Source organism: Telopea speciosissima, chromosome 8, assembly GCF_018873765.1.
Source record: "Telopea speciosissima isolate NSW1024214 ecotype Mountain lineage chromosome 8, Tspe_v1, whole genome shotgun sequence".
Taxonomy (NCBI): Eukaryota; Viridiplantae; Streptophyta; class Magnoliopsida; order Proteales; family Proteaceae; genus Telopea; species Telopea speciosissima.
In genome coordinates, this window is record NC_057923.1 from 34616005 (window position 1) to 34638321 (window position 22317).

Below are 22317 nucleotides of genomic sequence, written 5' to 3' on the forward strand. Positions count from 1 at the left end.
TTTCTTCTTCTATACATTCACAAATTACTTATCAAAAAAAAAAAGAAGGTACTTCTAAGCAATGGTGGAGATCTACTACGAGTATAGGATTGTTTCGATAATTTTTCATTCTTGAAGAGAGAGAAGGACTGCTACCCACATGGGGGGACCCACACTGCCTACATCCTCCACGATTTTTGAAGGCCCACATGTTATCCACGTTTTTTAGAGGGAGCACCAATGCTCCACGATTGTTAGAGGGCATGATGGGTATTGCATTAATTGTTTTGAGTGGAATCCTAGTCGTCACCCTTATTCTCTCTCTCCTCCAACGTTTCAAGGGCACTTTTGGAATTTTATTGGGATAGATTTCTTTTGAAAAATATTCTCTCATCCATGGAAGGTTGAAAAGTCAAAGATGCCTTGATCTCATTGCTTGGAGAAGATATCTACAAAGAAAAAGAAGCACAAGTTAGAACTAGAAAGTTACTTTTGTAAAAATAGAAGGTTTATGTTACTAGGATTCTCTTCTCTCCCTCTTTCTATTTTTTCTCTTTTTTCTTCGGATTCAAGGCATTGTAAAGGAGGAAGGAGAAGGGAATATTCCCTTATTTTGGGTTTCCTTCTCCAACTCTCTCTCCTCTCCACGATTTTTAGAGGGAGAGAAGCCCCAAATTCGTTGGAAACCTTCCTCCCTCTCTTCTCTTATCTCTTCTCTCCTTCCCCCTATAAATACCCCTAGCCTCTCTCTTATAAAGTTGTTCAATTAATTAGTGAAATTTCTTCTTCTCTTCTTCTAGTTTTTGGCTTTCTAAGTTCTAGTTTGATTTCATGCTTTCAATTCCACGGTTGTAATGCTTTTGATTCATGCTTTAATTTTATGTCTTCAATATGGTTGTAATAATTCTAGCTTAGTTTCAAGCTTTCTAGTCTAAGTTCCTAAGTTGATGACAAGACTTGGAGATTTAGAAGAGGAAGCCATGCAAGGTTTGTTCAAGTATTCAAGCTCTTCAACTACATTCATGCAAGCAATTTCAGTCTGGTTCAAGCACATCCAGGTTTTTACTCTCTAAACTCTTAAACTCACTCTCCCTCTCTTCTATCTCATTCTCTCTTCTTCTATCTCATTCTCCTTCTTCTTCTTTTGTTTTTTTATGTGGTTGTGGTGTGTGGCTGTAATTTATCCCTTCCAATCCGCGTTAGTTTGATAGGTTAGATGGATATGTGTTAGGACGCCAATTTAATTCATGCCAATTTAATTGTTCGATGCTTGTGAGTTAGGACGCATTAATTTGTTAGTTTAATTAATTTAATTTAACACTTTAATTTGGTTCACTTTGCATTACTTTAAAGTGAGTAAAATAAGGTGGCATATATCTCCTTGAGTTCGACCCATAGCTACGATTGATTCGTACGCTTGCGGTTATTATTTTTTGCAAACACCTCTTCTATGGAATTGTTTCCCCATCGTACCTTTACAAAGGCGATCGTGCGGTTACGGAGGTTATGTTCCTTTCTATCCAATATCTCCGTAGGTCGTTCTTCATAGGTCATATCCACGTCCAACTGCTCAGGTTCAGTTGAGAGTACATATATCGGATTGTTGATGTATTTCCTTAGCATCGACACATGGAAAACATCGTGGACGCCTAGCAGTGATGGTGGTAATGCCAGTCGGTATGCTACGGGTCCCACTTTATTGAGAATTTCATATGGACCAATAAATCTTGGGCTCTGCTTACCCCTCTTGTTGAAACGTAGCAATCCCTTTGTTGGAGATACCCGGAGGAATACTTTTTCTCCGACATTGAATTCAATGTCCTTCATTCGATTATCAGCATAACTCTTCTGCCTTGATTGGGCCGCCTTGATTTTCTCCCTAATGATATCCACCTTGTCACAAGTTGCTTGTATCATCTCTGGTCTGAGATACTTCCGTTCTCCAACCTCGTCTCAATATAACAGGGTTCGACACTTTCGACCATAGAGAGCTTCGAATGGTGTCATGCAGATGGTGGAGTGGTGACTATTATTGTATGCAAATTCCACCAATGGTATGTGGGCATCTCAACTGTTCTTCATTTCTAGGACACAGGCTCTGAGCATGTCTTCCAGAGTCTGGATAGTTCTTTCGGATTATCCGTCCATCTGCGGATGGAAGGCCGTGCTAAGATTTAGCTGAGATCCCAGTGCCTTTTGTAGACTTCTCTAAAACCTTGAGGTAAATCGAGGATCTCTGTCAGATACAATACTGATAGGCATGCCATGTAAGGGCTATATTTTCTATATACAGTTGGGGAAGCTTCTCCATTGAGTAACTTATTTTGATTGGTATGAAATGGGCTGCCCTTGTCAGTCCGTCTACAATCACCCAAATTGCATTGATGCCCTTCCTAGTGTTGGGTAGATTTGTCATGAAGTCCATAGTAATTCTTTCCCACTTCCATTCAGGTATAGGGAGCGGTTGTAACAATCCATACGGTCGGTGTCTCTCTACTTTAATTTGCTGACAGGTGAGGCACTTAGACATGTTTATCGCTATGGTCTCCTTCATTCCAATCCACCAATAGTACTTCTTCAGATCCTTGTACATCTTCGTGCTTTCGAGGTGGATTGAATAGGGTGAGTTGTGTGCCTCCTTGAGGATTCGGTCTTGGACATTATAATCATCAGGCACGCACAATCTATCTCAAAACTTCAATGCCCCATCTTGGGCCAATGAAAAATCTGGGTCCTTGTGGACTCCTTGCTGTACTTCCCAAATTATTTTGGCTAACTCAGGGTCCAATGGTTGCTTCGCAATTACCTCCTCTCGTATCGACGGCTGTAAATCCATAACTGCTAATTGTATAGCCATTCCTTCCATCACGAGTTCCAGATCAAACTTTTGAGCTTCTTCTATCAACTGCTCGCTTACGATCAAGGAAGTGAGGGATGCAGTCTGAGATTTCCTACTTAACGCATCCGCTACAACGTTGGCTTTGCCAGGGTGGTATTAGATCTCACAGTCATAATCCTTCACCAGTTCTAACCACCGCCTCTGTCTCATATTCAGCTTCCTTTGGGTGAAGAAATACTTCAGACTTTTGTGATTGCTGAAGATTTCACTCTTTTTATCGTATAGGTAATGTCGCCATATCTTCAATGCGAAAACTACCACTGCCAACTCCAAGTCATGAGTGGGGTAGTTCTTTTTGTGTTCCTTCAATTGCCTTGAGGCATAGGTGACCACTTTACCTTTCTGCATTAAGAAGCCACCCAATCTTGCTCTGGATGCGTCAGTGTATACCACCATTCCTCCAGTGCCATCCGAAATGGTCAAAATTGGAGCCGTCACCAACTGGTTCCTTAACTCCTAAAAGCTTTTCTCGCTTGCTTCATTCCATTCAAACTTGGCGCCCTTCTTTGTTAGATTTGTCATGGGTGCCGAGATGCGTGAGAAATTTTCAATAAATCGGCGGTAATATCCGGCCAAGCCTAAGAAACTTCAGATCTCGGTGGCACTCTTCGGAGTCTCCCACTTGAGAACCGCTTTCACCTTACCTGGGTCCACTTTAATGCCGTCCTTGATGACGATGTGTCCTAGGAATCCAATTTGGTGAAGCCAAATTCACATTTGCTGAACTTGGCATAGAGCTGGTGCTCTCGCAACTGCTGCAACACGAAAGTAAGGTGCTAAGTGTGCTCTTCTTCACTCTTGGAGTACACCAGAATGTCATCGATAAATACGATGATGAACTTGTCCAACACGTCATGGAATACTCTATTCATCATGCCCATGAATGCCTACCGGGGCGTTGGTTAACCCGAACGATAAGACTAGGAATTCATAATGTCTGTATCGAGTTCTAAACGCAGTTTTATGAATATCACCGCTCTTGATTTTCAATTGATGGTATCCAGACCTAAGATCAATCTTGGAGAAAACTCTTGCTCCTTGTAGCTAGTCAAATAGGTCATCAATGCGTGGCAATGGGTATCGATTCTTAATGGTTAGCTTATTTAGCTCATGATAGTCGATACACAGCCGCATGCTGCCATCCTTCTTCTTCACAAATAGCACAGGTGCTCCCCAGGGAGATACACTGGGTCGCATAAAACCTTTCTTCAGCAAGTCTTGCAATTAAACCTGCAACTCCTTCAATTCAATAGGTGCCATTCGATATGGTGCCTTGAATACCGGTGCTGCACCAGGAATTATGTCAATCGCAAACTCTATCTCACGATCAGGCGGTAGCTGGGTCAGATCTTCTGGAAAAACATCAGGAAATTCTCGGACGACGTCAAGTTCCTCCAAGGGTTTTATCTTTGCCTTGGTGTCCATCACAGTGGGCAAAAAGCCTTGACAATCCTTCATCCAGCAACTTTCGCGCCTGGAGGGCGGATAGGGTTATCCTTTTGGGTTTCTGCACTGGTTCACTTTGATAGGTGAAATTGGACCCATCCTTCAACTTGAATACTATCTTTTCTCCGCACATATGACGTTTGCTCCGTAGGCGGATAGCCAATCTATGCCTAATATCACATCAAAGTCCTTCGTATCGAACTTTCTTAACCGTGCGGTCAAGTTTCTCCCATAAATTTCTACCTGACAGGGGTCATAGACTTCCTTCAAACTCACGACACTACCCATCGATGTGCTGACTATTAAATCGTGCCCCATGTCTCTCGGTTGATCCTCCATCGTACTCACAAAGGTGGTAGAAACAAAAGAGTGGGATGCGCCCGAGTTGAATAGCACTCGTGCAGGAATGGTTGAGACACTCAGGGTACCTAGGGTTCGTATATAGTTTAGGTTACATATATCGACCAGTTATTCCCTACAACTTAGTAGTGTTCAGTAGACTTACCTGTCAATACATCAGGGTTCGCCTCAGCTTCCTCGTTTGTCAATGCTAACACCTTTCCTCACGTCCGATTGTCTCATGGCTGAAAAGGTCTAGCGTAGGGCTGGTTTGGCGAGTTATTGTTGTACCCACGCAGTCTGTATTCTTTGGCCATGTGCCCTTCCTTATTACACACGTAACACTTACAAGGTGGAACAACTGGTGTTAAGGCTTGGCTCACTTGACTTGTGGCTGGTCAGGCTGGCGAAGCTGCTATTGTCGCTTGACTCATAACCGGTTGGGTAGGTCGATTAAAATTGGGGCGGAAAGGGTTTTGACCCACGTTCGGCCTGCGGTACAGAGTTGGATTGGGATTTGAACTTGTTCCTCGAAAAACCTTGTTTGGCCATCCAAAAGTTTGAAAATGATTTGGCCTTTTGCCCAACCCGGGTGACGTCGTAGCCTTCTCTTTTTCCCTCTCCTTAAATCTGTCTTCCATAGTCTTCGCCTTATCATCCATTTGAGCATAATCTCTGATGTCCATAACTGACAGAACTGACCCAATCTCGGGTTTGAGTCCCTTCTCAAACTTCTTCATCTAGCTAACTTCCCCTTTCAGGTGCTCCAGAGTAAAATGGAACAGATCTTCAAACTGTTGTTGATAGTCCAGCACTGACTTGTTTCCCTATACCAATGCAGAGAACTCAGCTTTTTTCCTGTCCCTAAAGCTCTCTGGGAAGTAGTTCTTGAAGAAGACCTCCTTAAATTGCTCCCATGTGGGATTCGACTGAGTGGCTTCAAGATTTGGCTTAGTAGCCTTCCACTAGGCTTTAGCCTCATTCTGTAGCTGATAACCTGCACATATTAGCTTTTGCGCATCCGTGCACTCGAGCACATCAAATGCCTTCTCCAGAGCGCTAATCCACCGTTTCGACTGCATTGCCTGGGAATTCAATCTAGAAAACACAGGTGGTTGAAGTTTCTTGAATATCTCCATCACCTTAGCGGTAGAGTTTTCTGCCATGTGTTGAGGCACAGGTGGTGGGAAAAGTACGGGCCAGTTGGGTGGTGGAGGTGGTGCTGCACGCTCATGCATCATGGTTGCAAACTGCGTAGACATCTCCCAACAGTTCTTGTTGTTGCTGCATGGTCCGCTTCATAGTAGTCATGAAAGCAGTTACCTCACCGGTTGCTATTCTCGGTTGAGGTGCCGCAGCAGTGACTTGAGCAGCCGCTAGTGCCCCTGATGAAGTAGCCGATGCTTCAGAATTTTGGACCTCAGTTCCATTTGGTAGTTCAACCTCTGGTATAACACGAGAGCATTTTCCTTTACGACTACCTCGAGAACTTCTTGCGTTGACCATGGTTGCTTTTCTGAAAATAGAAACATACTCAATAATCCAACACTCCTTTTCGAGGTCAACAGAAAGAAAAATTCCTAGCTATGATATGTACATACCCATTCCATAGTTCTAGTGAATTCATGTTGTCATACCAGCAAGGTGTATTGTTATGTATATTTATATATATATATATATATATATATATATATTTTTTTTTTGAAGTGTTTCTTTTACTTGTGTTCTTATCCTTTAGGTATTTTATGCGATGTTTCGCTATGCATGACACTAAAATAATAAACTTTAAAATTTTAAAAAAAATTTAATTATGTACCTGAGTCTAATAGGCAAGTCTTTGTAACTGCCAACTGGTGATAATGTTCTGCACATAAAGGTAGGATATATCACCTCTAACTTCGTCTAGTAGGGATAGATAAATGGCTCAATTCACAGGTTCATTGACGTCTGCAAGAGCTAAATAAACTACTAATTAGTTCTCGGCATGGGCTCATATCTCACGTATCTTGATTAGTCTTCTCCTCAGTTGCCTAATATATCGCATGTTGCTGGGGTCTCCAGGCTTGAATGAGGTAGCAAGGTCCTATCATGAAGAGGTTCTAAGTATCAAGTTACTATAGATACTTAATTAAAAGAATTAAGTACATGGCTACAGGAATAACTTATGAGCAAGAGAAAACAAATAGGTTGGCTCGAGGCATCTTAGCGTCTATGGGGTTCACCTTGACTGGACAACCTATTGGATACTATTCTTTATTGACCTAGGTTGGGGGTAAGGTGAGATCTATGTTTCCTAAGATCTAATAAATACATATTACAACATACCTACAAATCTATGTTCAAGTTTGCATAGCATCACACCACTCGGTTCATACACGCATGGTACTAGGCACATATCATTATATAATTATGTACACACTAATTTCATGTAGGCATAGGCATATTTATTTATCATTATTTATTTACATGCGAAAGAAAAATTCCTAAAATCCCTATGTGTCTCATTTTTTTTTTTTTACTTTAATAACCCACAAGCATTGCTTTATTTTTCCATAGATATGTTGTTAGCTAAATATTTAAATTTAAATTTTTATTATTTTCTATATATGCATATTTTGTAAAAATTTATGTTTTTGTGTTTATTGAGCCATTTCCAGGCAAATCTCATCATTTCATAAGCTTTTATGCAAAACAACAAAAATTTTATGCACTGGGCGATGTCTCTGGGCGTTAGATGCATCACCCAGTGCTATCGCCCAGAGAATTGGGGCCCAGCTATTACAGTCCGAGAGGGTCCCATTTCACCTCATTTCTTTTCTAAAGCTTCCTAAACACCTAGGGTAGAGCTTTGGTGCCTAGTGTGACCTCTTCCACACCATTTCCCCTCATTTCCAAGGGTCTCCTGTGATTCTACACCATCTTTAGGTAAGGTTCTTTGATCTTTTCCTTACCTTAGGTCATTTTCCTTGTTTTTCTTGTTTTAGCTAGGGTTTTAGCTCTTGTTTTAGCTAGGGTTTTAGCTAGGGTTTTATCAATTTCTCTTGCCTTAACTTTTTGCAACCAAAAGTCTACTAGCTATAGAACGACGAGGAAATCCGTAGCACGCAAGAGGCTACGGTCTGAGAGCGAGCATTCCTCTTCTTCCTCAGTGCCACCTACCTCACCAAGAGAGGATTCATCATCAGAGGAGCCGGAGTTTGATCGGTTCCTATTCTCTAGGTATGAGCACTCTAGGGATTGGGACAAATTTTGGTCCTTGAAGATTGTGAATGGGAGAGTGGTACAGGTGGACGACATTCATCAGTACAACTTATTTAGTAGGTTCAACATTCTAGGTTGGGCCTCTATGTTATCACCCACTAAACCATGTTATCCTAACTTGGTTCGTTATTTTTTCTGTAACCTGGTGCCATCTGGGGCACAGGAGTTTGGGTTAGAGAGCAGAGTTAAGGGGGTGGATATCAGACTGACCACTGCCACCTTAGCAGGGATCCTAAGGCTACCTAACACAAGCGAGAGGTGCTATTATAAGCCCAGGATTGACATTTCAGATATGTTTTCTTTGGAGACCAGGAGGAGGGTCTTCAAAGCATTGACCGATTTAGAGAGTACTCCTAAATCTGAGGCTTCCTATAAGCCCAGTGCCCGAGTTATTAGTAGATGTGTCTCATATAACATCTACCCGAAGGGCGAAAACAGAGGTAGTATTTCTATGATGAGGGCCTACATTACATATTGCCTACTGGGAGCGGGTAAGGGGGGTCCGGTTATAAACCTCCCGTATTTACTACTTCAGGCTATGCTGTATCACGCCCAAAACCCTTCTGATGGGAACCTTCCATATGGGAAGTTCCTCACTTTGGTCTTCAGACACTTCAGGGGTCATTTGGACGACGAGAACATGGAGAGAGACAGGTCTAGGCCCATTAACAAGACCTCAATCCTAAAGATGAAGGTACCAGGGGAGCTAGGGAGTGATCCTGAGGAGGGTGACCAGATGGAGATGTAGGGCGATGAGCAAGGGGATGAGCAGGGAGAGATGCAGGGAGATGAGCAGAGAGAGGAAGGCGACTTTGAGGGGGTTGGTACACAGTTTACTGATTTGCCCCCATATGAGGCGGCCGGTGCCACCAGCTCACAGGTGCCAGAGTCAGTTGAGTGGTCACAGATGATGTCTCAGTTCCAGGGCCTCAACACCCAGCTCACCGAGTTATCTACGAGGATGGATCGGGGCTTCTCTTCTCTTGAGGGCAGAGTGGGATCAGTGGAGCGACGCCTAGTCTTTTGGGATACATTCTATTGCATCGACTCACGGCATTCACAGCCTCCACCGGTTGATTTGCCTTTGCCAGAGTAGTATCCAGTCAGCTTTCACATGTTCTAGCTTGACTTGACTCTATGTAGTTCTGACTTTTGTCTTATCTCTCTTTTTTTTTTTTATAGCTTATGTAATTTTCTTTTGTTCGTGGTGTATATACTTTTTATTTTCAGCTTATGTAAATTGAAAATAGTACTTTCAATCAAACTTCTTGTAGTGGCTCGGCCACAGTTATCTTCATATTAATGTAATTATGCACCTTTATCTTCTTATTACATCTACCTCCCCTATAGCTTTTACTTTAATACATGTCTTAATATTGGTAGCTTATTATTCCTATTCTGCATCCCGTGAATGGAAGAAGAGCCTCACGCTCTGATACCAAGCTCTATCATACCCCAAACCACCCCCTAGGAGGATTACGTAGGTGACCCGAATTGTATAACAGCAATCTACCAAATCCCACTGATCTAGAAGTAGTTAATACATTCATGGTCTCGCATACGTAACATTACTTCAAGTAAAATCAGAGTGCTACAGATAATCTACAATTATAATAAAGAAAGAGAAAGTGTAGCGATACGGGAAATGTTTGTGATATATATATACATATGTAAGTTTGATACATTCCCCCAGTACAACCCACAAACTGAAAAGTGAAGCTGACATACACATAAGCAAAAAGAAAGTACATATAAATACAGGGCGAGAGAACTCAACCCCAAAAAGAAAAGAAGAACCTAAACAAGAAACAGGAACGGAGAGAAACTCCTACCAAAAGCAAAAAGGAGTCCCCAAGAGAAAAAGCATCAAGAGCGCCCCTCACTGGTCTTCATCAATAACCACTAAGAACGCTCGCATCATCGGTACGACCTTCGTCGGGGTCCACACCAATATCATCATAATCATAAGGGCTCTCCTCCCAGAAATGAGCCTCCATTCCACAACGGCATCCACCTGCAGAATCACCTAATAGAAAACATATATGACAGAGTGTGAGCCCCATTGAGCCCGTGAGTAAAACATATCATTATGCACGCATATGCAACCACAATCCATATGATCCTACATGATATGCAGTCCAGATTAATTATTAGCCACCTAACAATACAGCTAAGTCCGATTAGTGCTATTACAATCCCCTATACATGTATCCCTGGTGTGGCCTTGGTTACCCTTTCCTGCGATACACCCATTGAGTTGTCGGAGAGAACCAGCCAGCTCCAGCATCTCCCTACCCAGGTCAGCCCGACCGGCCCTCTAGATTAAACATGTGAGGTAATCGACTTAATATCAATTCACCTTACTGGTGCATAAACTTTGTTTGGCATATAGCCATGATTCACCTATCTGTGCTTCCCAAACATGTAGCTCGAGGCTTCCCAGCATATTTGCCCTGGGGCATCCCACCTGTGCTGAGGCTTCCCGACGTAAACGCCCGAGGTTTTACGGTAGTCCTCACAGTCATCCAACACCTTAACCCTTGTTGGCAAGGGTGCATAGCACGAGTGATGAAACTCTAGCCCCATGTCTATATGGCATCGTATGAGTCGGACAGTATCAACCGTATCCCATACTATGGGCTACCACCGGCCTCATTTCCAACCTGACTACGGCATCTAGTCTATCATTCACAATCATCATGATATATTCAAGCAGAATTGATCAACAGTCACACGATGTGTAATATTTGAGAAATTGAATTTAATTAAGTAACAAACAATATAATTGAAGAATTTAATTACCGACATAATAATACTATTACACGTATATACACGATAATATTTCACTCACCTGGGTCTGGTTCTAGGAATACAGCTGTAGTTTCAGTTCCGGCTGTAGTCTGGATGTAGGCCTCGAGCACGGGATCAAACCCTAGATATAAATCAAAAATACGTTATTTAATATTCCAAACTATTTTTGGATGTCCTAGGGTTGATCTAAGCTCACTGGGTTAACTTAGTGCACCATTGAACATCACTTGGAATTCTCTGGGCCTTGCACTGGGCCTTAAGCCTATGTCTCGGTGCATCATCCAGAGATTGTGACTTAGGGGCAGAATGGTCATTTACCATAGTAGTACATGTTTCTAAGTCCAAATAAACCCACAACACTGATTCCAACTTAGCAGTGTTGCATGACCAACACAGACAGGGTTTCCAAACCCTGCGGGGCCCACTTGGGTACCCAAGGTATTCATACATGTGGACAAATGTGGGGAGGGGTATTTTGGTCATTTACTACCTCCCTACACTGATTTATGGTCCATGGGTGAAGATCCCTAGGTCAGATCAGCAAAACTGTCAATTTTCAATCACTGGGCGATGTCTCTAAGTGATGTCAGCATCGCCCAGAGTCTGCATACAATGTCAACAGGATGAGATTCTAAGGTTTTTTACCATGGGCAGTGCTCTTATCATCCCCCCATGCATGTTATGTCATCATGGACCCCCCGGGGTGTACTTTGCACTGGACCCCATGGGTTTTTACCTGGGCCCACCACTTGGCTGCCACGAGTTGCCCAGACAGCCCAGTGAATAGTAACTCAGCATATCTCAGCTACAAACCAAGGTTGTGGCTACATGCAAGGCTTGATTCACATATCCTACAGTGATCCAAGGCTGTTACGGCTCAGGACTAGGCTGCATGCAGCCAGGGCACATAGATCTGAGCCCCAGATTGCCTATTCTTGGTGTAACAATGCAGAGCAGTCTGGCACAGCCTGGGTTTCAGTCTCAGGTGAAGAACAGCTATGAAATATACCATAAAATGCTCAAATCCTTCATGCATCATGGTTGCATGTTGGATCTGAGATGGTCCATGGCAGCCCCCAGCTGTTCTGGGCTACCAATGGCTAGAAAGGCTTCAAAAACATTGAGAGATAAGGTGGTGAATAGTAGCAGCAATAGAGCAGCTTCTCAGAGGTATGAATTTATACCTAGAATGTTCAAAGGGGCTGCTCGAACTGAGCCTTGGAGGCAGGGCTGCTTCTCTTCCTTCTCTCCTCTTCCATCCCATCTGTTCTTCTTCCCTTCCTTCTCTTTTCTCTCTTTTCTTTCTTCTCCTTCTCCCCATGATTTCAACAGTAACCTATGTCCACCTATTTATAGGCCAGCCTCTCACTGGGGCCTATTTGGCTGCCTAGGTCTCTTTTGAAAATGCATTTTTAAGCTGCTTTTCAGCCATTCTGGGCTCTCTGGTGGGGTCCACAAGGGTCCAAGGGTATGAGGTGGTCCCTCAGACTCCCCTCAACCTATGGAGGGTGCCCATGTCCAATATGGGTGGTCCCAACACATTTGATCATTAATATATTACATTTTTCCACTCTGGGCGATGTCTCTGGGTAATGTCTACATCGGCCAGTGCATCGCCCAGAGATTACAGCAAGGATGTTTCTCTGTGGGCTTGCACAGGGGTTTGACCCAGGGTTAGGGCCTTGCATCCACATGTCACCCAAGGCCTTTTACATAAAATTTTAGGGGTGGGACCTACATTCATGGAGAGGAGAGAGAATACCTGGAGTCCAAGCAATACATTATGCTGTGGGAAGTGCAACTGCAATGGTCTGCAATCCATCTTCTGCCAGGTATGTAGGAGGACATCCTTGGGGGGTCTCCATTACATTCAATCACTGGGGTGATACTCCAAAGTGTGCTTGGATGCCATGTCAAGGGTTCCTGTCCTTCAATCAAAATTCCAGTCAGTCAGGGGCAGGGTTTGACATTTGTACACAGGGGGTTAGCTCCATTCAGCCAGTGAGGGGAAGGGGAATGCACAAACACATAATTACACACATATTCCATGATGAATGTAATATTAAATAGATTTTCCACCTAACAAACAATCTAAGTCAGGGTATATGCTACTATGATAACTCGGGAGACACTGTGGGTCACTTAACTTATCGCCACAATGAAACCTCAGTTATCACCATGGAACCTACACCGGTAGAAGCCATCTGACCATCCAGTGGCAGACCCCGATGATCAATGGTCATCCCTGACCTGGCCTCTCTCCCCCACAGGCAACAAGGAGCCCCCATCACCCAGCACCTAAACCCCTGTTGGTAAGGGTCATAGCATGGGAAAGTAAATCCTAACTGCAGATATACATGTAAGTCCTATCATCCCGAGAGGTATTTCAGGTGCATCAACGTCCCATTCCATCTAGTACCCGGGTACCAGCACGGCACGACGTATACAGACCAGGATGGCAAACAATAAATCTTATAAGCATTTCTGGGGTTCCGACACCATACAATAATGTAAAGTAAACATATCCACATTGCATTAATTCATATCCAAAATAGTTTATATGCAAGGATGCAACATGTTAAGAATGGGTGCAACCATAAGCATACTGATATCACCTATATAATTATATATATATATAACAAGCCCAAACATAACCCGAAACCCACTCACAGTTTGCTTGCTTGTTGTTCGGTTATTAGACGTGTGGACGTGATGTTGAGGGTCGTGACCTTTGAATCAATACCTATTTGGGCATATGTTCATTTTCAGTTTAAAACCAGAACGGGTGGGTTGTTTGGGGTTATTTGGGGGCATTTCAGTAATTTTTTGGGTTTGGGATTTTCTTAAAAGTATCCTTGTCTCTTATTAGACGTGTGGATGCGAGGTTGAGTGTCGTGACCTTCGAATCGATAGCTATTTTGGCATATGTTAATTTTCTATTTAAACCAGACTGGGTGGGTCGTTTGGGGTTATTTGGAGGCATTTCTATACTTTTTAGGGCTTGTGATTTCTAAAAAGTGTCCATATCTATTATTAGACATGTGGATACGATGTTGAGGGTCGTGACCTTTGAATTGATACCAATTTCAACATATGTTCATTTTCGGTTTAAACCAGACCGGGTGGGTCATTTGGGGTTATTTGGGGGCATTTCTGTACGTTTTTGGGTTTGGTATTTTATAAACAGTGTCCTTATCTCTTATTAGACGTGTGCATGCGATGTTGAGGGTCGTGACCTTGGCATCGATACCTATTTTGGCATACGTTCATTTTCGATTTAAACCAGATCGGGTGGGTCGTTTGGGGTTATTTGGGGGCATTTCTTTACTTTTTTGGGCTTGGAATTTTCTAAAAAGTGTCCTTATCTCTTTTTAGACGTGTGGATGCAATGTTGAGGGTCGTGAACTTAGAATCGATACCAATTTTGACATATGTTCATTTTTTGTCTAAACCAGACCAGGTGGTTCGTTTGGGGTTATTTGGGGGCATTTCTGCACTTTTTTGGGTTTGGGATTATCTAAAAAGTGTCCTTATCTCTTGTTAGACGTGTGGATGCGATGTTGAGGGTTGTGACCTTAGAATCGATACCTATTTTGACATATGTTCATTTTTTGTCTAAACCAGATCGGGTGGTTCGTTTGGGGTTATTTGGGGGTATTTCTGTACTTTTTTGGGTTTGGGATTTTCTACAAAGTGTCCTTATCACTTATTGGACGTGTGGATGCGATGTTGAGTGTCGTGACCTTTAAATCGATACCAATTTTGACATATGTTCATTTTCGGTTTAACTGACTCCGGGTGGATCGTTTGGGGTTATTTGGGGGCATTTGTGTAATTTTTGGGTTTGGGATTTTCTAAAAAGTGTCATTATCCCTTACTAAACGTGTGGATGCGATGTTGAGGGTCGTGACCTTCGAATCGATACCTATTTCGGCATATATTCATTTTCGATTTAAACCAGACCTGGTGGTTCGTTTGGGGTTATTTGAGGGCATTACTGTACGTTTTTGGGTTTGGTAGTTTCAAAAAACTGTCCTTATCACTTATTAGACATATGGAGGCGATGTTGAGTGTCGTGACCTTTAAATCGATACCAATTTTGACTTATGTTCATTTTCGGTTTAACCGAAACCGAGTGGGTCGTTTGGGGTTATTTGGGGGCATTTCTGTACTTTTTTGGGCTTGGGATTTTCTAAAAGTGTCCTTATCACTTATTAGACATGTGGAAGCGTTGTTGAGTGTCGTGACCTTTAAATCGATACAAATTTTGACTTATATTCATTTTCGGTTTTAACCAGACTGGGTGGGTCGTTTGGGGTTATTTGGAGGCATTTCTATACATTTTAGGGCTTGTGATTTCTAAAAAGTGTCCATATCTCTTATTAGACATGTGGATACGATGTTGAGGGTCGTGACCTTTGAATTGATACCAATTTCAACATATGTTCATTTTTGGTTTAAACTAGACCGGGTGGGTCATTTGGGGGCATTTCTGTACGTTTTTGGGTTTGGTATTTTATAAAAAGTTTCCTTATTTCTTATTAGACGTGTGCATGCGATGTTGAGGGTCATGACCATGGGATCGATACCTATTTTGGCATACGTTCATTTTCGGTTTAAACCAGACTAAGTGGATCGTTTGGGGTTATTTGGGGGCATTTCTGTACTTTTTTGGGCTTGGGATTTTCTAAAAAATGTCCTTATCACTTATTAGATGTGTGGATGCGATGTTGAGTATCGTGACCATCAAATCGATACCAATTTCGACATATGTTCATTTTCGGTTTAACCGACACCGGGTGGGTCGTTTGGGGTTATTTGGGGGCATTTCTATAATTTTTGGGTTTGAGATTTTCTAAAAAGTGTCCTTATCCCTTATTAGACGTGTGGACGCGATGTTGAGAGTCGTGACCTTCGAATCGATACCTATTTGGGCATATGTTCATTTTCGATTTAAACCAGAACGGGTGGGTTGTTTAGGGTTATTTGGGGGCATTTCAGTAATTTTTTTGGTTTGGGATTTTCTAAAAAGTGTCATTATCCCTTATTAGACGTGTGGATACGATGTTGAGGGTCGTGACCTTCGAATCGATACCTATTTCGACATATGTTCATTTTCGATTTAAACCAGACCTGGTGAGTCGTTTGTGGTTATTTGAGGGCATTTCTGTACGTTTTTGGGTTTGGTATTTTCTAAAATGTGTCCTTATCACTTATTAGATGTGTGGATACGATGTTGAGGGTCGTGACCTTCGAATCCATACCTATATCGGCATTTGTTCATTTTTGGTTTAAACCAGACCGAGTGGGTAGTTTGGGGTTATTTGGGGAATTTCTGTAATTTTTTGGGCTTGGGATTTTCTAAAAAGTGTCCTTATCACTTACTAGACATGTGGATGCGATGTTGAGTGTCGTGACCTTTAAATCGATACCAATTTTGACTTATGTTCATTTTCGGTTTAACCGACACCGGGTGGGTCATTTGGGGTTATTTGGGGGCATTTGTGTAATTTTTGGGTTTGAGATTTTCTAAAAAGTGTCATTATCTCTTATTAGACGTGTAGACGCGATGTTGAGGGTCGTGACCTTCGAATCAATACCTATTTGGGCATATATTCATTTTCAGTTTAAACCAGAACGGGTGGGTTGTTTGGGGTTATTTGGGGGCATTTCAGTAATTTTTTGGGTTTGGGATTTTCTTAAAAGTGTCCTTGTGTCTTATTAGACGTGTAGATGTGAGGTTGAGTGTCATGACCTTCGAATCGATACCTATTTTGGCATATGTTCATTTTCTATTTAAACCAGACCGGGTTGGGGTTATTTGGAGGCATTTCTATACTTTTTAGGGCTAGTGATTTCGAAAAAGTGTCCATATCTCTTATTAGACATGTGGATACGATGTTGAGGGTTGTGACCTTTGAATTGATACCAATTTCAACATATGTTCATTTTCGGTTTAAACCAGACCGGGTGGGTCATTTAGGGTTATTTGGGGGCATTTCTGTACGTTTTTGGGTTTGGTATTTTATAAAAAGTGTCCTTATCTCTTATTAGATGTGTGCATGCGATGTTGAGGGTCGTGACCTTGGCATCGATACCGATTTTGGCATACGTTCATTTTCAATTTAAACCATACCGGGTGTGTCGTTTGGGGTTATTTGGGGGCATTTCTTTACTTTTTTGGGCTTGGAATTTTCTAAAAAGTGTCCTTATCTCTTGTTAGACGCGTGGATGCAATGTTGAGGGTCGTGAACTTAGAATCGATACCAATTTTGACATATGTTCATTTTTGTCTAAACAAGACCGGGTGGTTCGTTTGGGGTTATTTGGGGGCATTTCTGCACTTTTTGGGTTTGGGATTATCTAAAAAGTGTCGTTATCTCTTGTTAGACGTGTGGATGCGATGTTGAGGGTCGTGACCTTAGAATCGGTACCAATTTTGACATATGTTTTTTTTTGTCTAAACCAGATCGGGTGGTTCGTTTGGGGTTATTTGGGGGCATTTATGTACTTTTTTGGCTTGGGAATTTTCTAAAAAGTGTCCTTATCACTTATTAGACATGTGGATGCGATGTTGAGTGTCGTGACCTTTAAATCAATGCCAATGTTGACATATGTTCATTTTTGGTTTAACCGACACCGGGTGGGTCGTTTGGGGTTATTAGGGGGCATTTGTGTAATTTTTGGGTTTGGAATTTTCTAAAAAGTGTCATTATCCCTTATTAGACGTGTGGACGCGATGTTGAGGGTCGTGACCTTCGAATCGATACCTATTTCAGCATATGCTCATTTTCGATTTAAACCGGACCTGGTGGGTCGTTTGGGGTTATTTGAGGGCATTTCTGTATGTTTTTGGGTTTGGTATTTTACAAAAAGTGTCCTTATCGCTTATTAGACGTGTGGATGCGATGTTCAGGGTCGTGACCTTCAAGTCGATATGTATATCGGCATTTGTTCATTTTCGGTTTAAACCAGACCGAATGGGTCGTTTGGGGTTATTTGGGGGCATTTCTGTACTTTTTTGGGCTTGGGATTTTCTAAAAGTGTCCTTATCACTTATTAGACATGTGGATGCGATGTTGAGTGTCGTGACCTTTAAATCGATACCAATTTTGACTTATGTTCATTTTCTCTTTAACCGACACTGGGTGGGTCGTTTGGGGTTATTTGGGGGCATTTGTGTAATTTTTGGGTTTGAGATTTTCTAAAAAGTGTCATTATCTCTTCTTAGACGTGTAGACGTGATGTTGAGGGTCGTGACCTTCGAATCAATACCTATTTGGGCATATATTCATTTTTGGTTTAAACCAGAACGGGTGGGTTGTTTGGGGTTATTTGGGGGCATTTCAGTAATTTTTTGGTTTGAGATTTTCTTAAAAGTGTCCTTGTCTCTTATTAGACGTGTGGATGTGAGGTTGAGTGTCGTGACCTTCGAATCGATACCTATTTTGGCATACGTTTATTTTCTAGTTAAACCAGACCGGGTGGGTCGTTTGGGGTTATTTGGAGGCATTTTTATACTTTTTAGGGCTTGTGATTTCGAAAAAGTGTCCATATCTCTTATTAGACATGTGGATACGATGTTGAGGGTCGTGACCTTTGAATTGATACCAATTTCAACATATGTTCATTTTCAGTTTAAACCAGACCGGGTGGGTCATTTGGGGTTATTTGGGGGCATTTCTTTACGTTTTTGGGTTTGGTACTTTATAAAAAGTGTCCTTATCTCTTATTAGATGTGTGCATGCAATGTTGAGGGTCGTGACCTTGGCATCGATACCTATTTTGGCATACGTTCATTTTCGATTTAAACCAGACCGGGTGGATCGTTTGGGGTTATTTGGGGGCATTTCTTTACTTTTTTGGGCTTGGAATTTTCTAAAAAGTGTCCTTATCACTTGTTAGACATGTGGATGCAATGTTGAGGGTCGTGAACTTAGAATCGATACCAATTTTGACATATGTTCATTTTTTGTCTAAACCAGACCGGGTGGTTCGTTTGGGGTTATTTGGGGGTATTTCTGCCCTTTTTTGGGTTTGGGATTATCTAAAAAGTGTCCTTATCTCTTGTTAGGCGTGTGGATGCGATGCTGAGGGTCGTGATTTTGACATATGTTCATTTTTTGTCTAAACCATATCGAGTGGTTCGTTTGGGGTTATTTGGAGGCATTTCTGTACTTTTTTGGATTTCGGAGTTTCTAAAAAGTGTCCTTATCACTTATTAGATGTGTGGATGCGATGTTGTGTGTCGTGACCTTCAAATCGATACCAATCTTAACATATGTTCATTTTCGGTTTAAACGATACCGCGTGGGTAGTTTGGGGTTATTTGGGGGCATTTCTATAATTTTTGGGTTTGGGATTTTCTAAAAAGTTTCCTTATCCCTTATTAGATGTGTGGATGCGATGTTGGAGGGTTGTGACCTTCGAATCGATACCTATTTCGGCATATGTTCATTTTTGGTTTAAACCAGACTAGCTGGGTCGATTTGGGTTATTTGGGGTTATTTCTGTACTTTTTTGGGTTTTGGATTTTCTAAAAAGAGTCCTTATCCCTTATTAGACAAGTGGATGCGATGTTGAGGGTCGTGACCTTCGAATCGATACCTATTTCGACATATGTTCATTTTCTGTTTAAACTAGACCGGGTGGGTCCTTTGGGGTTATTTGGAGGCATTTCTATACTTTTTTGGACTTGTGATTTCTAAAAAGTGTCCATATCTCTTATAAAACGTGTGGATGCGATGTTGAGGGTCGTGACCTTGAAATCGATACCTATTTTGGCATATGTTCATTGTCAGTTTAAACCAGACCGGGTGGGTCGTTTGGGGTTGTTTGGTGGCATTTCTGTACTTTTTTGGGCTTAGGATTTTCTAAGAAGTGTCCATATCTCATATTAGACGTGTGGATACGATGTTGAGCGTCGTGACCTTCGAATCGATACCTATTTCGACATATGTTTATTTTTGCTTTAAACCAGACCGGGTGGTTCGTTTGGGGTTATTTGAGGGCATTTCTGTACGTTTTTGGGTTTGGTATTTTCTTAAAAGTGTTCTTCACTCTTATTAGATGTGTGGATGCGATGTTGAGGGTTGTGACCTTCGAATCGATACCTATATCGGCATTTGTTCATTTTCGGTTTAAACCAGACCAAGTGGGTCGTTTGGGGTTATTTGGGGGCATTTCTGTACTTTATTGGGCTTTGGATTTTCTAAAAAGTGTCCTTATCACTTATTAGGCGTGTGGATGCGATGTTGAGTGTCGTGACCTTCAAATCGATACCTATTTTGACATATGTTCATTTTCGGCTTAAACCAGACCGGGTGGGTCGTTTCGAGTTATTTGGGGGTTTTTCTATATTTTTTTTGGGGTTGGGATTTTATAAAAAGTGTCCATATCACTTATTAGACTTGTGGATACGATGTTGAGGGTCGTGACCGTCGGATCGATACCTATTTCGACATATGTTCAGTTTCAGTTTAAACAAGACCAGGTGGGTCGTTTGTGGTTATTTGGGGGCATTTCTGTACGTTTTGGGGTTTGGTATTTTCTAAAAGGTGTCATTATCCCTTATTAGACGTGTGGATGCGATGTTGAGGGTCGGGACCTTGAAATCGATACCTATTTTGGTATATGTTCTTTTTCGGTTTAAACAAGATTGGGTGGGTCGTTTGGGGTTATTTGGGGGCATTTCTGTACCATTTTGGGCTTGGAATTTTCTAAAAAGTGTCATTATCTCTTATTAGACGTGAGGATACGATGTTAAGGGTAGTGACCTTCGAATCGAAACCTATTTTGGCATATGTTCATTTTCTGTTTAAATCGGACCGAGTGGGTCGTTTGGGGTTATTTGGAAGCAATTCTATACATTTTTGGGCTTGGGATTTTCTAAAAAGTGTCATTATCTCTTATTACACGTGTGGATGCGATGTTGAGTGTCGTAACCTTCGAATCGATACCTATTTTGGCATATGTTCATTTTCGGTTTAAACCAGACCGGCTGGGTCGATTGGGGTTTTTTGGGGGCATTTCAGTACTCTTTTGGGCTTGAAATTTTCTAAAAAGTGTCCTTGTTTGTTATTAGACTTGTGGATACGATGTTGAATGTCGTGACCTTCGAATCGATACCTATTATGGCATATGTTTGTTTTCGGTTTAAACCAGACCGGGTGGGTTGTTTGGGGTTATTTGGGGGCATTGCTGTACTTTTTTGGGTTTTATTTTTTGTAAAAAGTGTCCTTATCTCTTATTAGATGTGTGGATGCGATGTTGAGTGTCACGACCTTCGAATCGATACCTATTTCAGCATATGTTCATTTCCCATTTAAATCGGACCAAGTGGGTCGTTTGGGGTTATTTGGGTGCAATTCTGTACTTTTTTGGGCTTGGGATTTTCTAAAAAGTGTCCTTATCTCTTAGTAGACGTGTGAATGCGATGTTGAGAGTCGTGACCTTCGAATCGATACCTATTTTGGCATATGTTCAGTTTCGGTTTAAACCAGACCGGCTGGGTCGATTGGGGTTATTTGGGGGCATTTCTGTACTTTTTTGGCTTTTGGATTTTTTAAAAAGAGTCCTTGTCTCTTATTAGACATGTGGATACGATGTTGAGTGCCATGACCTTCGAATCGTTACCTATTTCAACATACGTTCAATTTCTGTTTAAACCAGACCGGGTGGGTCGTTTGGGATTATTTGGACGCATTTCTGTACTTTTTTGGGCTTGGGATTTCTAAAAAGTGTCAATATCCCTTATTACATGTGTGGATCTAATGTTGAGGGTCGTAACCTTCTAATCCATACCTATTTTGACATATTTCATTTTCGGTTTAAACCAGTCCGGGTGGGGCGCTTGGAGTTATTTGGGGGTATTTCTATACTTTTTTGGGTTTGGTACTTTCTAAAAAGTGTCCTCATCTCTTATTAGATGGGTGCACGCGATGTTGAAGGTCGTGCCCTTCGACTCGATACCTATTTTTGCATATGTTCATTTTCGGTTAAAACCAGACCTGGTGGGTAGTTTGGGGTTATTTGGGTGCAATTCTGTACTTTTTTGGGTTTGAGATTTTCTAAAAAGAGTCATTGTCTCTTATTAGATGTGTGGATGCGATGTTGAGGGCCGTGACCTTCGAATCGTTACCTATTTCAACATATGTTCATTTTCTGTTTAAACCAGACCGGGTGGGTCGTTTGGTGTTATTTGGAAACATTTCTGTACTTTTTTGGGCTTGGGATTTCTAAAAAGTGTCAATGTCACTTATTACACGTGTGGATCTGATGTTGAGGGCCGTAACCTTCTAATCGATACCTATTTTGACATATGTTCATTTTCTATTTAAACCAAATCGAGTGGTTCGTTTGGGGTTATTTTGGGGCATTTCTGTACTTTTTTGGGTTTGGGATGTTCTAAAAAGTGTCCTTATCTCCTATTAGACGTGGCGATGCGATGTTGAGGGTTGTGACCTACGAATCGATATCTATTTCAGCATATGTTCGTTTTTGGTTTAAACTAGGCCGGGTGGGTAGATTGGGGTTATTTGAGGGCATTTCTGCACTCTTTTGGGCTTCGAATTTTTTACAAA